The 18,646-nt window shown below is 28.3% G+C and overlaps 1 protein-coding gene across 1 annotated transcript in view; it reads right to left on the bottom strand.

Moving 5' to 3' along the window:
- pip (heparan sulfate 2-O-sulfotransferase pipe) overlaps positions 1-18,646 on the bottom strand; it is a 211,671-nt gene that overhangs the window by 113,660 nt on the left and 79,365 nt on the right. The window lies entirely within an intron of this gene.

Genomic DNA, 18,646 nt, shown 5'->3' with positions numbered 1-18,646 from the left:
ATTAAAAAAGATTTTTCCTCTTATATTCATAAGTAATTATCAAATCTTTTCATAGTTTATGTTTATCCATTTCTCATTAACAATAAATTGTGAGGCGGTTAATTATTTAAAATAAAATTTAATGATATTTAAGAGGAAGGCATTTAAAAATTGACATTTAAGACCTAGAATCCAAAATTGACGATCACAACTCAACCCCTTTCCTATATGTTCTATCATTAAATATAGATAATAGTACATTCACTGGTTCATAAAAGGCCAGAGAAAAAAAACGGACAAGAGCAGTTTCTTTATTTTATGACCGGAGTCTGTAATTATTGCAAACAGGTTAATAGAAAGGATCTTGTGAAAGGAAGCTATGTTATGAGACTTTTTAATATATATTTTATTTCTTATTTTGCTTTTTACTTAGAGATTTTTTAAACTTTTAAAATCTTACATTAGCTTTAGCTACTCAGTTTCTTTTTATTTTAGTCCAGATAGAAGACCTGTAGTGGGACTTGGACAAAACCAAATTTTAAATTAGTGAAATTTAATCTAACTCTAACCTACACAATGTTATGTATCTTATAGAAGGTCATGTAATTTACTATAAAATGTCCATAATCAAATATCTCTAGTTTAATTAGGGAACCTTCCACAGCTAAAACATCGTTCTCGATTTTCTAGTCCATATGAGAAAGCTTTACAGCTGTATAATTCAAAAATATGTGGCACTTTTACAAGCCTATACCAACAGAACACCTGTACCAGATTTTAAGAACATCTGAGATGGAGAGTCCAAAAGTGTGTTGAATTGGCATGGAATGTACTACAACATAACTCAGAACGGGAATGATTTTCTTGAATATATATATATTAGATACAGGACAATTATTTTAGGATTCATGAAATTATATTGCAAGCTTTAAAACATATTGTTTGATTTTGGTATATGTAGCAACTCGTTGAAGGAGCATTTGTAGGGTTTTTTCTTGGAAAATATTCAACAAATTGAAGACATTTATTTTATATAATTTGTATTTCCTTTGTAATATGTTATCTCTGTAGAACAGATCCACTAACTTGGACTACATCTGGAAAAACGACTTTCTTGAAATCCTCACACATGACTGAAAAGACAGGAAGCTGCACGTCGATTCCGACAATTACTGCACTTTGCACTGGACAAACAGTCTAAATGAAAGACTGATCTACATGACAATAATAAGACCTATTATCTGGACATACGATGTTAGGGCTACACTAAACCTTCGAATTCCTCTCATATCCAAATCCTTACAATCCAAAATCCTCCGTAAATTGCTCCTTATTTTGTCACAAATTAAATCATCCATAAAGACCTTTATGTTATTTACCTACATAACCGATCTAGCCTTAACCAGATATCAATCATTGCATTATAAACTCCCTAACCAATCAAAACCATTAATTTCTAACCTTGCTTCCTCTTCCATTACTGACAATCCTCCGAGGCACCTGAAAAGAAGATGGCCTCGAGACTTTATATTGTATAAATGTTTTTAGAGTGCTATCAACAGATAGTTTCTCTACATGCCTGTATCATTCCATTATGATCTTACTTCATATTTACTTGTTGTATTTCATGTACAGTTGTAAATTTCAATAAATAAATAAGTTTACACCAAGAGATAAAACTTAATCTCCATTTTACAGTTTGCCCTTGTAATATAACCATTTCAGGTTTTTCAAAAAAATACGATAACTTAATAAATTAATAGATTTTGCATCTATTAATGTATTTGAAGCTTTTAGCAAAGGTTAAGTTATTGATTGGGTACGGTCTCGACTCTGTACGACCAGATGTTTTCATATAATCAGATTGCTGCGTCATCTGATAAGCAATTTAAATTCTGTTTAATTTTTAATAGCTTACGACCCAGTCTGAACTATCAATTTTATTACCTTATTAAAACAAAACATCCCGGTTTTATTTTATTTATTTTTTTGTTATATTTTTTATTACTTCCAATTTAGTAAATCGATATTGCGGAAATCACCACATATACTAAATTATCAATAATTCATTATAATCGCACTATTAAGGAGTTCCGATGTTAAGATTAAATTGCCTACGCTTTATTTTTTATAATTTTATATAACAAACTACCTTCATTCTAATTTTAGCCTTTCGAAAAAAAAAATTTAGTTCTTCTTTTTTAAATATATATATATATTTTTTTTTATAAAGCGTCATCAAATAGATACTTATCTATTTCTCTTAGTTATTATTTTTATTTTTTCAATCCGCAAATACCTCTGGTAAACTTGTTTAGTACTAATGATTAATGACATTTTAAACTTCTTTTAATAAAATTGATTACCTATTCTTAAAATTTAAATGAAAAATTAATAAAAATTAACATAAAAAAATTAGCACGATTTTTTTTTATGTTAATTTAATAATTTATTTGGATCATATAATTTTAATTAAACTAATACAAGATTTAACAGTTCATCACTGATGTCCATAGCATGTGATGTACCTAAAAAAAATATACTATGAACATTTAATTTTAGGTTTCGAAATTCATAAATGGAGAAAAATACCTCACGTAAATGTTAGTTTATTTTTTTAGTATTAGTAACTTTTAAAACATTAAATAAAATAATAATTTGCACTAGTATGTTTATTAATATTAACAAGCCAATGCTGTTTTGAAAATATATTCTACAATTTTATTCTTTTACAGAATATTTACTGAGTACATTATTATTTGTAAATTTCATTTTTATTTTGTTTAATTTTATTTACTTTTCTTCGACATGTCGGTGTCCTCATCTTTATCTTTTGGATTCAGATGGAAATCCCACTTACTTCTTCTTCAATTTCCTTATTAAGTAAATTTTGTCATATAATCTCTAGTTTTGAGTCAAACTAATTGAGACCATACTTCTCCAGAACTAGCTTCTAGTAGCCTTACAATAGACTTTATAACAACAGTACAGAGCTCCAGGATATATATACATGTATATATGATAGTGAAGGAAAGCTTGGAGCCAGTTTCAAGCTCAACAAAATACAGCTCACGACAAGAGCGGTGTAGTGCATAGCATAAAATAGAGGTACGGGTTCGAATCACGTATTTATTATTTATTATTAGTATTTATTATCATATCACAATATTCGACATCTCCATTGTTAATAAATTTATGATACTAAGTCAATTAATTATCTTCTTTATTGGACTTTTTAATACTCTGGGTATTAAAGTACTATTGATACTTTATTTATAGTTGAAAACAAATCCAAATAAATATGTTTTAAATTATACAATTAATTATTATAGTATGCCTTTATACCCATGAAGTACCCAGCTATCTTCTGCATTAAAGTGGTCAATAAGAAATAGAAACTAGAAGATAAGGCTCCGGGAGAAACTGGATATGGGAAGATGCAAAATGCACTCGACCTCGATCTCTAGAGGACGTAACATGTACCTGCTTGGAAAGTTGATTTTCATGTCCGTTCTCTTGCTGCCTAGGAAGATTACTTCTGAATCTTAATGAAAGTGATTTGTTTAGTTATTAATGGATAGATTTAAAAAATAATTGGATTATGATGGATAGAGGAGAGAAGTATGTGGATGTAGGTTAGGGCTGTTTCAGTTACCGTTTCGATTAGCAAAATATTTGTATTTTATTTAATCTGTTATTTAATATCAATTAACAAGATTAAGGAAAGAAAAACCTTTTACCACTTTAATCCCATACATTTTTAAATACTGAAATAATAAAAACCTAACATTTAGGCCTATTTTATTGGCTATTTTGAAACTTTGAACCTTCACGCGTCACCACGCCAACTCTTATCAGAATTCATCATATTTTATTTAAAATTGTGTTTATTCCCGGTTTTTTATTTTTCTGGGGGGTCATAATTTTTGGAACTTATATATCTATTATTTGGAACAGTATATAAATTATTATTATAGAAAAGATTTATTTTTAAAAACTTATACTAATGTTAAATTGTATAAAGTAAGAATCTTTCCATTCATACTTGGGAAAATTCTTAAAAAAAAAATAATAGAAATTCCAATCTGTACTGCTGAAACCCATGAAGGGTTTGGCCAGTACTTTATAAAAATGTAATGTTTCTTGAACAACGATTTTATAAGGAAGTGATTTTTTCATAATCACGTTCAACAGCCAGATTTTACCCAAATTAATGGTAGTATTTTTTTTCTATTTCGAATAATTAGGCACATAGAAAGACTAATTTTAATTAACAATAACTCAAAACTATTTACAAAATATTCGCATTAAACTTTTAATAAACATTTTTTTGTTAATTGTCATGTTTTAATATGTTTCGCTGGAGCTCAGTTATTTCAATATTAATAGTGGAGCAATTGTAATTTCTTATAACCTACAAGTTTAATACTGTATAATTACTAAGACTTGGTTCTGAATCCACTATATAAGCCAAGTCATTCTTGGCCAGTTAAGATATCTTGAAACTCATAATAAGCTCGAGTACCTTCTGGATTGTCAAAGGTTGTTATAATTTCTTCATCATCTTTCCATTTTTTAAAATTATTATTTATATTTAATAATGATGAATTAGCGTAAAATAGTTTTAGTAATAAATAATAAAAAAAGATAAACCCTAAGTTTAAAATTAGGTGTCTTTCACTAGGTCTGCAAAACATTGTGCACAAGTTATATCTACGTTAGAGATTTAATGCTTAAACTACTAATTTGAATGTTTTTACGTTTATATTAAAATTGAAATAACTTTAATTTTAATATTGAAGTAGTTTTATATTTAAACTATTTTATTTACTTTCATTTTGAATACCTTTATAATTAATATTACAGTATATATATGACTTAAATATTTCAAGCATCAATTTTAAAACCAAAATAAACTATCTATCTAGTTTCACAAAATTAACTTATTGCCTAGCTCAATATACTTGGACTTTTAGAAGCTTATAGTAGAATAAAATAGTAAAAAAAATTTAGATTGCTATTTGACTCCTTCAATTTTAGGAAGCCAATTTAAATCAACGTTGAACAATCGATGGCTTTCTGATTAAAAATATCTTAATTTAAAAAATACATTTGTGATTTCATTTGTTCTCATTCAGTTTTCTAATTCACAAATTCAAACATAACGAATTATTTCTGTTAAATTAACAAAAAAATAATTTAATCGAATGTTTTAAAATTATATAAAACAATTCTGGATTTTCTAGTCCCAAAACGTTGCACAACTATGAAGAAAAATATATAATAATTTATATTCATCTTTGGAAGTTTTTTAACCTGAAAAATTTATAGAAAATAAAACAACAAATTAATATCTTATAAGCTTATTATTATATTTACAAGCCATACATCCTCACAGTCCCTGTTTCTTATTCACTCAATTCATTAGAATTATATGTAAAATACTTATTAAAATTAAATTTATTATAAATTATATCTTTCTCTTACAAAATATACTAGTAGCACTCACTTTGTGCACATTATTCAGTTATTGAAGAATAATCCTAAATTCTCTTCTGAAATTTTCTATTTTATTTTCCCATATATTTATTTTCATTTACCTTTTCATATAAAAATTAATTGCATTTATATATGAATCATTTGAAAATTTTTGTTTTGGAGGGTTATTGGAAATTAATTTTATGTATTGTTATTTTTACTTTTATTTACCTGTACATGAAATATACCGTAAGGGAATGTATTGCAATTGTACAAAATTTTGAATTCGAGTTTTTGACGCAAATACGCATTTTGAGGTTCGGTGTGTGAAAATAATCGCACAAAATGGCGTGTGTAAATAAATATGTAAAATATGTATTTTTATAGCAACAGAAAATCAAAATATTTTATTGAATATTTCCTTAAATTCCGGTCTTAAATTTAAAAAAAATAGCAATAACTTGAACAGAGTCTAATAAACTCAAAACAAGTAAATTTAAGCAGGGTGCTAAGTGAAAGTTGTGTGGTGCACGCACTGCACCAAGTTATTTTTTTTTAATCCTTCAACTAATTTCAGTGATATTTCAAACGCAAGATCAGTGATATAATTTATAAGCAAGATTATAATTTTTGAAACGAAGACTAGGAATAATATGTCATCATTGGTACTAGACTAATAAAAAAAAAAAAGTTAAATATTTTTTTATTTAACATGGAATATGCGTAAAACAAAATGTTAATTGTGAATACTCAAAATTATAAAGAACCACATCTAACTAATATATCTTAATTTCATACAGAAACTAATTCATACTAACGTTTTGACGAAACATCGGGACATGCTTTTACAAAGGATCGCGTGTAAGTATCTTATTGTAATTGTAAGCTAACTGTACTCGAAATTCTCACGTTCTCAAAAAGTCACGACACCAATTGTTGAAATGGCTGAACAACTCTCTCAGATTTTGTAACATTAACGTCCAGCTAATGACTTCATTATGAAAATTATGTTGCAAGATTTGTAATTGATTTGTCTCTATTGAGAAGTGGCAACTATTGTGTCTAGGGAGAGAGAGCTTTTCACCCTGTGTATAATATAAGGTACAAAAGCCTTTGCATGTAATAGCTTTCATGTAACTCTCTTAGGTCGTTGTACCTATCTCAATTTTCTAACACCATGTTATTATATATTGTAAGTTATATTTCTTTAAAAATGTCACATTAGTGTGACTCAATTTTAATCTAAAATGCAGAGATATCGATTAAAGTGATTAGTTGAAAATCCAAAGAACCTCTCAAAACTCAAAATAGGCAGATCGGAGTCAAACTAGTAAGATATTATATAATATTTTAATAAAAAATACAATGAGGCTATGATGGCTGAGCAAGTTCCGATTTTATTTATAACCTGAAAAATGAATCTTGACATTCTCACACAGTGGCAGTATAGAGGTCTAATGGAATAAATAAAAAAAGTATAAAGTTAATTTAATAAATCATAGTCAAAAAAACCCTTTTGAATTGTAATGCAGGACCTTCGAATGCGAATTTAATAGATTACTAAATATTGAAGCGATTGAAGCGGGCGAGTAATGTCAGTAACGGGATAATAAACGAATCAATCTTTACCTGAATCTGAAAGATAATCAATGCTGGCTCAAAAAGGGGTTATTAATGGGTGGCCGCTATTCAATGAGCATTCCATCAAGTTCTGACATGGTAAATAGCCCATATAAAAAAAGTAATAATTTCATTTTCCTAGTGCATATTAAAACTGGTAGAAGTATTTTAGTCGCTCAGAAATTATTGCCAGATTGAATGTCATTGAGAATGATTTTATTTCAGTCCGTTATATCTTATTTATACATCTGTGCATAAGAATAAAATTTAAAAAAATAATAAAATAGCAACAGTATCGTTTCGGCCCATTCCATTGGCCATTTTCATCTTCACCCCAATAATTTAACTTACATTCTGAAACATAAATCTTTTTTCCAGTAACCATAAAAACGATAGATACATTTTTTTTTCAAACTATTAAACGCTTATAAAAAAGAAAAGAAATATGGTTAAAAATGAAAAAAAAAAAAGTGAAATTTTCACATAATGTTTTTTATGGATACTAAAAATAAGATATGAAAGCTCCGAGAGAAATGACCCCAATAAATAAACAGCTGGAGATCAGCAGAATATTAAATTAACTTTCAAAAATGCTTTGAGGATTTTTATGTTTTATAATAAAATTTAATATCTTAACTGGAGTTATGATAAAAATGGGCAATAACATAGGATGAAATACTTAAATTGATATACAAAATAAATCTTTACAGCTACTACTCATGAAGGATCAGGTGTACTTAGTAAGGAAGTAGTTAGCAGACCAAAGGTTGTGCAATGAAGTGATTTTTCACGCGCAATTTTGTGCAGATATACCTGAACTTAGTGTAATTTTTATGTCTTTTCCATGATTCGAATTTCGGTTAAAGTTTGGCGGAATTCAAAATGTATGGAAATTGGTCTATTTCATAGGCTTTCTTCCTTCATATATTCGCTTAATATATATTTATTTATGAAATAACAGTTACTGAAATTCACGATTCGCTCTTTTCAATCTTTAAAGGAGAATAGTTTAAACAATGTTTTCTTTCTAATAACATTACAAATAACATTCTTCTATAATAACATTATTCTTTCTAATAACATTCTAATTACACATTACATTCTTATTTTTTTTATATATATATAATGGAGCTCCACTCACAATTGGTCCAGGGTATAGTCATCTACATAGGTAGAAGCAAAAATAAAAATATGTAAACTGCTAAACTACAAAAAAAAAATGAACACGCAGTCCTTCACCTTCCAGGTACATAACCGTTACTAATTTAAGAAATGGTTTGGAGTTTTCTATTGGTTATTCTAGAAAATATATTTTCTCTTTGAGAAGTGATTGCTCAAATATTTATGATACAATTACTATGCTAATTAAACCAATTACAAAATGGTGAGAGATTGCCGGCAAGTTCCATTCTCACCTTTACAGATGCTGTAGTGATAGCCTCAAGAAGGGCGATCTTATCTATCTTGTTAATGATATATCTACTTCCTTCCAGCAAAAGATTACATGCTCCTTTTAGCAAACAACTAGCTCTCGTTTCATCATTTACAGATAGAAGGGCATGTGAAAACTTATTCTACATCTGCTTCTGAATGGTTTATTTGTTTAAAGATAAACTTAATAATTGTGATGTGTACCTAATAATAGAAATATATATAGAGATGGCGATAAAAGTAACATGAGGTAGAATATGTTAAAAATTTCATAGTTCTGAGTTAAACTACCTTTAATATTACTATACAGTAATCTGCACTGCAAAATTATTTTTTTTTTTGTGGAAGATCAATCTCGATTTTGAAAATATGTTATAGTTTATTCCTTCCAAAAAATCTACAATAAAATGAAAATCATAAAACAATCATATACCTAATTTTTCCTACTTGATGTCAGATGGAAGAAACTATATCCGTAATTTTTAATATCCTTTTGAACTTTGGACCTTCACAACCCCAGTTAAGGTCCATTTCAAACTAGACAATATTTCGGAAACATCTATGTTTGTTAATGAATCGAGGCGTAAAACGTCTAAGACAACGTATTTCATAACGTGTATGTTTTTTTATTTATTTCTGGAGCTATTAAACATAAGCGAAATTGAACAATTTTGATTTAATGGTAAATTTTGGTTAGGCTATATTTCCTTGACATGTGATTATCGCTGCATTGGAAATTGCTTTAAACAAACATAGTAATAAAAAAAAAAAATTATATTATTTTTCTGCAAAAAAAAAAAAAAAAATGTCTTTCACTTTATTACTCTTTATTTTATTTCAACATCCAAACAACGTTTATGTCAGTTTGCCCATTTTCAATTTATTGTACAAAAATAATGCACAATATATTTAAAAAATATAATTAACTATTTACACAGCTAATATTACAATTATATATAAATTTACAAATTCAAAAACTTGAGATTAGTCCAAAAATACTAATGCACAACAGAGAGAAATAGAATTCGGTAACTTCCTGAGTTAATAACATTGGGTACAGAGCAGTGAAGTAATGCAAAGAGGAAAGATAGATATAACAAAAAATAGGTGTTAACTGAGAGGTAACATTTTAGAATAATTAGTAACATTGTAATTTAATATAACAATAAATTAAATTATTAATTAATTGATTTAAATAAAATAAATTTTATCTATTTAAGCCACAAACACTCTTTGTTATTGATATTTTATACGTTAAACGTTTCGGGCTACCTGGCCATCCTCAGGGACTATCTATTAAATAGCAGACTACCAAACACTTATTTTGTGAATGTATAGTTAAGATATAGTAATTTATAATTAATAATATTGTTTAAATGTTTTAATAATGAGTGCATAATGAAGTCTATTATTTAATAGATTGTCCTTGAGGATGGCCATGTAAGCCGAAACGTTGGGCATTTAAAATATTAATAAAGAGTGTTTGAGAGTTAAATGAGCACAATTTATTTTATTTAAATTTAATTTAATTTATTTAAACAATTAAACCAGTCTCGAAGAAGTGATAAGATTAAATATAAATTATTAATCCATGTTGATATTTTCAGAAATGTAAGATAAAAACAGTTAAGGATGATGAAGAAGAAGAAACATTTTCAAATTATATTTAAGGTTTCAACAATAAAATTTGTTTTAAGCTTTGATGACTTATGCCCTCACAGGGTTACTGGAAAGAAGAAAGAAAAAAAAATATGTCCATCAAAAAATTGAAGGGAAGAAAGAAATAGAATCATTGGTATTGAAATTTTTGGCCTAATATCAAACCATTAAATTTGTAAATTGATATATAATTGTAAAACTAGATAGTAAAGTTTATTTAAATAACTATAGTTAATTTTAACTAATTTTAATTTGCTGTATAAATTTAAAACTGTTGATTGTGGATTAGATTTTTTAGAATAGGGAATTGGATAATTGGCAAATGGACTGAAACGTTATTCGGATATTGAAATAAAGTATAGAAGTTATAAAAGGCTAATTTCTTCCAAAAAAATACAATAATATACTAATACAATTTAATAATAATATTATTAACCACTATACCCTTGTTAAGATAATACTTGAAATTTTTAATTATTTTTTCATGAGTTGATTATGCATTTAACATTTTACATTTCCCTCCCCCTCCCCCCCAGAAAAAATTAAACAGAGAACGAAGAGTTGTTATTCTTTTCCACGATTGAATTTCTGGAATTACTTCAATTTGTTAAAATTTTATTTCATGTCAAGCCCTTATATGCGCTTGTTTGAAATAAATAATTAAATATTTAAAAAAAAAAACTTGGGCCGTTTAATAAGTTATTTTTTTATTAAATATACTTAAGTGATATTTTAAATCGATTCTATAAATAATTCCGAATGGTGGCTGTTCATTGAGCGTTGGCCATCAAAGGATGTCTTTTCCACGGAAGGACATCCATTTGCTAACAGGATGCACCTGCAAAGATGACTTTGCAGAGGGGACAGATGCCTCTGAAACTTGAGACACAATGTCAGCTTTGTAGGAGTCATCGGCCTTTGATAACTGAGTAGTTTAAATACTGTATCATATCCGTAATTAAGCAGCTAGATAATTCGTGAAATGAGCGCGAAAAAGGGTTTGATTTATTATTATTTCTTCTAATACTTTACTTTTAAATGCATCGTGTTTTAATGAGAGTTAATCACTTTTATCTCTCCATATTAAAAACATTAATGTACATATTTAACTGTTATATAAGTGAGTTTTATTTATTATTGTTTTTAATTTTCTTTGCCTTCTCAAATTGTTATGGGTTACTAATTCTTATTTGGCATGGATACATTTAATTAGATGGGAAAAAGTTGCATGAAACAAGCATGGCAGTACTAAAAATTGTGATAATGGCCATAAAAAATATTATAAGTCTATTTTTCCTTTTAACAATTTAAAGTATTTTTATTTAAATGCATATTTCTATTCACAAAAATCAGTTGAAATGATTACTAGAGAACGTGATGTACCCAAGGGTAGAAATAATATGATTTTCTTCTGTTTTCAAGTTATTTAACGTAAAAGATATACGTTTGGAGAATTTGAAAATTATAACTTTTCTAGACTTAATTTTTTTGGAATGATTTTGGGACTACATACTATGTTTAAAAAAACCCTGAAATTATTTTTTATAGCATACTTCAAACTAATTTGGGTGCAGATGAATTTTTAACCAGGACACCATTATTTAAAAAAAGAAATTAGTTAAGCAATTATTATATTATTGTTTTTTAAAAAATATTTTTATGGGCAAACCCATACTTGAAGGAGGAAACAAGGAACAGAAAAGCTACAGACCAGCCCACAGAGCTTGACTCTCCATGAAACCTTTTTTTAAGAGATTTTTTACAGAACCTTGCACCCACTCTCCTCCGAGCACTTATTCCCAGATAAGAATGGACCAGAGATGTCTCCACTGAGGTGGACTGTCACATGATCAGTCTCGGTGACGCGACAGCTCCAAGGGACAGCATCACTAATGCTCCATAAAAAAAGGTGGCATCTCACCTTGTAGTGGGAAAGTGTCACTCCAAGAATCGTGTCGTACACTTTCTTAACTCTGTCGTCAATTAGCGCGATTCACACAGGGCCGATAATAAATAAAACCTTGCTCTTATTGAAAAAAGAATCCTCAAAATAAAACATAAAGGGATTTGGAGTTATTATTTAAGAAGGAAACATTATTTCATGACCAAAGGTTATAGAATGCAGTGGAGAGGTCAGATTCCACTCTAAAAATATTCGCAATCTGTGTAAAAAAGACCAAATAAAAATTGTTTTCTTTATTTTTTTTTTAATAACTAGTGTTTTAAATGTTAATTTACTGAAGAGTTTGTTTTTCAACCAAACAATTTTAATTTACAGTAAGCATATAAACATAACAAAGAAAAAAATTATACAAAATTAAAAAAAAAATGTAAGTACTACCGTTAGATTTATAGGTTCGTATTAATCAAGTTACAATCAAAATCTTTGATGTTTTGTTTCTCTTTAACTTTAAGATTCAGCACGCAAAAGAAATAATTGATTTCCATTCTCTTACATTAACTTATGTTTTCTTTCATATACGCCAATTTTCAATCTTTAATACTAGGATGTCAAGATAGGTGTACTAAAATTTAATTTTTTGGACATTTATTGGCTGTTAAATGCATATTATTCAAGTATTCATGCGTTTTAATTATATATTCGTTTTTAAACTTATGATTCAACCAGTACATTCACTAAGAAAAAAATTATGGCTACCAAATTTGACATTCCACATTACCAGATATGTAGAATCCAAAAGACTAGTCCAAAATTTAGGTAAGCTATGTAGCATTAACTGATAACTGAATCGACCGTGCAAAAGTGGACTGACTAGGCACATCAATTTAAACTTTTGAAGTTTAAGAAACCAAAGAAAAAAAAATAAACTAATGTAGCCGGTTCAAATTTATATTTTAATATTTTTTAGAGAAAAAAATAGATTCTATTTTCTATATAAAACATATGAAAGCTTATATGCTAGATCTAAGTGTATATGTTTAATTGTTATCATTTAATATTTATTTATTGTTATCATTTAATTTATTTGTATTGTTATCATTTAATTTATTGTTATTGTTATCATTTTTTTTCTTCTTTAGATTGTGGCAGCTTGTATGATTGTATAATTAATCTTAAAAAACGACACGACAAAACAAACTTATATGTTTACATTTTTAGTTGCTATTTTTGAGTTAATACAATAACTTAAAATAATAAAATTGTTTTAATATTTAAATAAAAAAATTGCAGTTTTTGATTTTCAATATATTTTAAAAATTATAGATTGTCTCAAAATACCAATACTACCAATGGCATCACTAATCAATGGTCAACCACCGAGGATTCCTAAACTCCAATTAAGGGTATCCCTTTTTTATACTGAAAACTCACCAGGAGATTCCATGCCAAAATAAATAAATTATTCTTCAGGGACTCAAACCCGGGTTCAGATTATTAGAACCTAAGTTACTTCATGTTAGAAGTAAACTGGCCTTACTCACTGGAAAAGATTATAAAATTATTATAAAAATACTAAAATTTAGAAAACCACTTTAAGCCCATAGTTAAAAATAATAATTATATAGTAGACCTTTCTCCTTGTCATAGAAAGTTCGCAACATCATGTAATGGCTAGATCAACCTTCTTTGAAAGCTCAACTTATTGATGTCATCGCTTTCACACTTTTGTAGTCATCTCTACTAAGTATTCTAAAAAAATATATTATAATTTTTGGGAATTGCCAAACTTTTTTTTTATTATTATTGACCATTAAAAAAATATATACAAAAAGTGGTCACGTAGTTTTCAATGACCCTCACGTGACACTGAACAGATTCTAGTTTGTAACATCATTCACCAGAGTACAATAGGCCACCACTAAGCTTTCTTTAATCTCAATTATTTCAATTATCGAAATTCATCTGTAAAATCCTAAATCAATTTAGGGCCTATCTCTAAGCATGTATAGAAAAAATAAATAAATTAATGAAACTATAACTAAAGGTGCTCATACAATTTTGCGTTATTGAACACCCACGATATACCTTTTGAGCGTTTGATATTCATTGAATTTAGACAGTAGTCCAAAATACACAATTTTGGATAATTTGGCGAAAAAATTATGTACAAAATTTAATTGTTTTATTTTTCATGAATCAGTATAAATAAATACTCCTTAATGTATACAAGATTTATCTACAAAATTTGTGCATAAATATATTTATTTTCTAATTTTTATTTATTGTTAATTTACTAGTGATAATAATAATATTTATTTTTCACTTCTTCATAGACATCTAATATGAATTTCTTTTTTGGCACCATTACGAAATTAATGCAAGACCGCAAATAAACTAATGGTGCTTCTATTCCAAAGGACCTACACCATTTTAGGAAGTGATGTTAAATTGCAGTTTTCTGACAATAACTTCCAAATTATAATGGGTTAAACAGTACACTCGAATATTATTTTCGATAGATATAGGATTATAAATATTAGATGCAGGTTGCAAGAGCTTAAAACTATCATATCGTTTATATGGGATTATCACAACAGTTATATACAATTAAAACGGTATTGCATGGATCTCAGTAAATGTATATTACTAGATTTGTGAATATTATAATGTGTATAAAAAAATAGATATTAAGTTATATATGTGTATATAGAAAATAGTTCCTTATTAACCAAAAAATAATAACCGATTTTAAGTAAATTGTAATAACAGAAAAAATTAAATTAAAAAATTGTTTTAATAATACATAATGATTATAAAAAATATATTAGCGTGTGAGTGACGAATCTTTTTATCTAACAATCAGTGAACAAAGATTCACCACCTGTTAACATCAGGGGCATATATATTACTCAACTCAGCTGTATACAGAACACGAAGTCCAATTTTAGTTTTAAAACTGTTGAAAAATGTTTTTGTTTTTTTTCCTTCTTGGACCACTGTAGGCCTCTATGGTGATCCATAGAAAGCTTGATTATAATATAGAATGCATGAAAGTCTTCTTAAAGAAACATTATTCAATAAGTACCAATGGATATTAATTTCAAATTTGTTTACCTTATGAATACTTGAACAAATAAAAATAAAACCTTTTCTATACAAGTATGTAACGTATTATGTATCTAATATAATTAAATATTATTCTATATTATATAAAGATCACATTTTTTTTTTTTAATTTTATAAATGTTCGATATTTAAACATTTCAGCTCAATTTTTACCCGGTGTCCTGACTTTTTCTTTTGGCCTTAAGCCTTAATAATATTAAGTTAAGGACTATTATCTTTTCTTTTTTTTTTTACCTGAAGGCAATGTAAAAGGATAAAAAAAAAATTGTAAAATAGTTAAGGTCAGATGGTGAAAGAAATAATTACAGGATACGAAATTTAATTAGAAAAGGAGTAAGGAAGGAAAATCATCTGAAATAATTTAAAAAACCATTTTGAACTCGAGGAGAAGTAAAGCTGCTTATCAGAGAAGTATCCAAGGAAATTTTATTTATAAAAACATGATTACAAAACTTGGTCCAGGTGTGCCATCAGTGCCGAAAAGTAAAACGATAAACTTTTATAAAAAGTTTTATTTATTTTTTTCGAAACCGTGGAATGTGGAACGAAACATCATTAGGTTCGTCGCTAATGAGCGTGTGACTCGTGCAACTCTTTCATCCGCTCAGTTATCAGCTCATAATCGCCGCTAATAAGATCCAACGACAGCTTCTTAAGGAGAAAGTCCACGGCATTATCAGTCGAATCCCGAGTCATCCTGGATTCGCGATGACAATGACAAGCTCATCCGGATTGATTGATTGCTCCAATCAGTCTTCAATCGGTCCATCTCTCCTTTAAAATGTCACCGTGTTACGTGCCTATGTGGATCTAATCATCTCTTTATAGGTTGAATAAAACAATAAAACAGATGTGATGAAAATGAAAACATAGTGTAAATGTACGATAATGCCGTGCAAGAACAAGCAAGCATGTGGATGAGATATTCGGATTGGTTGGACTGAGTTTGTGGTTAACTTGAGCAAGCGATTATACTCCATCCAAAGGATAGTGCTATTCATGTTTTAATTAATTTAAAAATCCACAACCTTCGGAAATAATAAATAACTCTAGACTTCTATCGAGTGGGTGTAAACACACAGTTTTAAAGGTTTAATTTTTAAGATGTTCATGTTTTATTTGACGTAGCTCAAATATACATTAATAAATACATTACATGTCTGGATAATCAAATTAACAAGTAACAAATGAAAAATCAAGAACGAACGAAAATTAAATTTATTCCATGAATTATCATTTATCACATACTTTTTATGTAATATGTTATATATTGGTACTCTTATGACAATTTTCTTAAACTTCTCATAACCACCTATACTTTTAACGACGCCACAGCCAGATTTTAAAATAGAATTTGTCACTAACGAAACATATTTTGAAAGAGCTGTGAAACGACTGAAATCAATTTCATAAACGGATAATATATAAGCCTACATGTTCACAAACAGCCGGCTCAATGTCATACATAGTGTGGCGCGGAAGAAACTTATGGGACAACATAATATTTGAAGTTCTTTTTTGACCCGCCACTAGGAAAAATTTCCTTCATTAATTAACAGTCAATTAACGATCTTCTAAAAAACTTATTCATTTAATTTACTATATTTATAATTTGGGAAATGATTAATTTAAAAAAAAAAGAAAAAAAAAAGTAAATTGCGGATTCTATAGAAAGGGACACAACATACTCGAACCTTTCAGTATAAAAATAAATAAATTAAGGACTATTAAATCGAATCTCGAAACTATATATTCAGAATTCGATTATTTTTAAACCTAGCCTTTTCCATGTTTTATTTTAAGAAGAGTACAACCATTAATAATTTCCACTTCAAAGGCAGTATTTATTATCTCAAATGTTTTTGATAATACAGATAAATAATTGGTGAAACTTACAAGGGTTACTTATTTGCTGATATTTTAAAACTTATTGACTTTTAGGAATTAATTTAAATATTTTTGGATTTTCTTCGGGTCATTTCCCGAATTCGGTGGCTCATTTTAACGGAAAACATTACTACGAAATTCAGCGTAAAAAAAAAAAAATGAATGAATTAAGAAAGAAACCAGAATGCAGTAGCTTATTTCCTTGTGAAGATGATGACCTCAGGATCGTAAAGTTTACTGACGAGTACCCGCGTGCGTATTAGCAGGAAGAGGAGATAAAATTAGCAGAGGTGTCGAAGTAATGAGGAAGAGGTGTGAGCAGGTAGGAGAGAAATGTAGGATGATGGCTGATAACAAAGCCCAGAGCTATCATTAGATTGGGATTGGAGTCTATTCTGATAGCCCGGCTACTTCTAAACTTACAGGCTAATCAAGTGTTAAAATTTATAGCCAGGATCATTGCCCTCCCACATTCAGTTTTAAATTCAATAACACTCATCTATCTCTTATGAACAACGGTTCCCAACCGGTGGTCCACGGACCACGGAAGCCTGTTTTATGGTTTCTGTTGAGGTTCGGCCACTCATTTGTCTCAATTTTATTTATTTATTATAAATTAATTAGATTTAATCTAAAAAACTGTTTTTTTTTTTTAATGTTCATTATTGTATTTCTAAATTTAATCAAAGAATAAGAATTATTTTTACTGTTCCAATTCAAAATAATTAGGGTGATTGACTAAGGATTTGATTTGTTTTTGGCTGTTCGGTAGGCCTGTAACTATTGCCCTATATGGTGTTTGATGTTCATGTAATCTTCGTTACGATAATTCTCAACTGGAAACTTTAGCTTTAAACAACACTAGGACCGGAACTTCTAACAACAGCCTGTTCACATAATAGCTGGGCCAAAAGCACCATCGCTCGTGAAACGGTTTTGATTCATTTAGCAAAAAACAAAGAGTATTTATCAGAACTCAAAACAGAACTCTGAAATTTTTTTTTTCATAAAATCGTTGCTGAAAATTTTGCCGGTAACTAAATATAGCCGACAGTTCTGCTGGGAGTTTTGATAGATCTTCTAAGAGTCCTACAAATTATCCTAATAATCGAATCGCTGAAGTTTATACGGGAAAAGGCATAGGGCATCAAATGAAACTTAAAATGAAGTAAGTCCAGCGTGATTTTGGTTGGTTTTTTTTATCGGTATTGAGTCGTTTTCGGTGTTCTTTTTAGAGTACTGTTAGCAGCCAAAGAGTTTTAAGAATTATCTTTAGTAACCAAAGTGCTAAAATTAATAGAAAAAAAAAAGTAATAAGGTGTCAAATTTGCACAAAACATGAAGTTGGCCGCGCGTATCTTTGAATGGTATTTTTCTTGTCTTAAGCAACTGAATTATTTCTCAAAATAATAGAGAAATTCAGAACTCTAAAAAAATTTCAAACATATACAGGATAGGGAGCCAACTTTGCAGAGACGTCTTAGTACCTTAGACTGAAATTGATTCAGTTTCAGTCAGTTTTATTTTTCATATTCTCATATTTGTGCACCATAAGTTTAAATC

The sequence above is a fragment of the Halyomorpha halys genome, unplaced genomic scaffold (genome assembly GCF_000696795.3).
Source record: "Halyomorpha halys isolate HHAL.00 unplaced genomic scaffold, Hhal_1.1 Scaffold490.1, whole genome shotgun sequence".
Taxonomy (NCBI): Eukaryota; Metazoa; Arthropoda; class Insecta; order Hemiptera; family Pentatomidae; genus Halyomorpha; species Halyomorpha halys.
The sequence above is the reverse complement of the archived record's forward strand: the minus strand, read 5'-3'. Positions and strand labels throughout refer to the sequence as shown.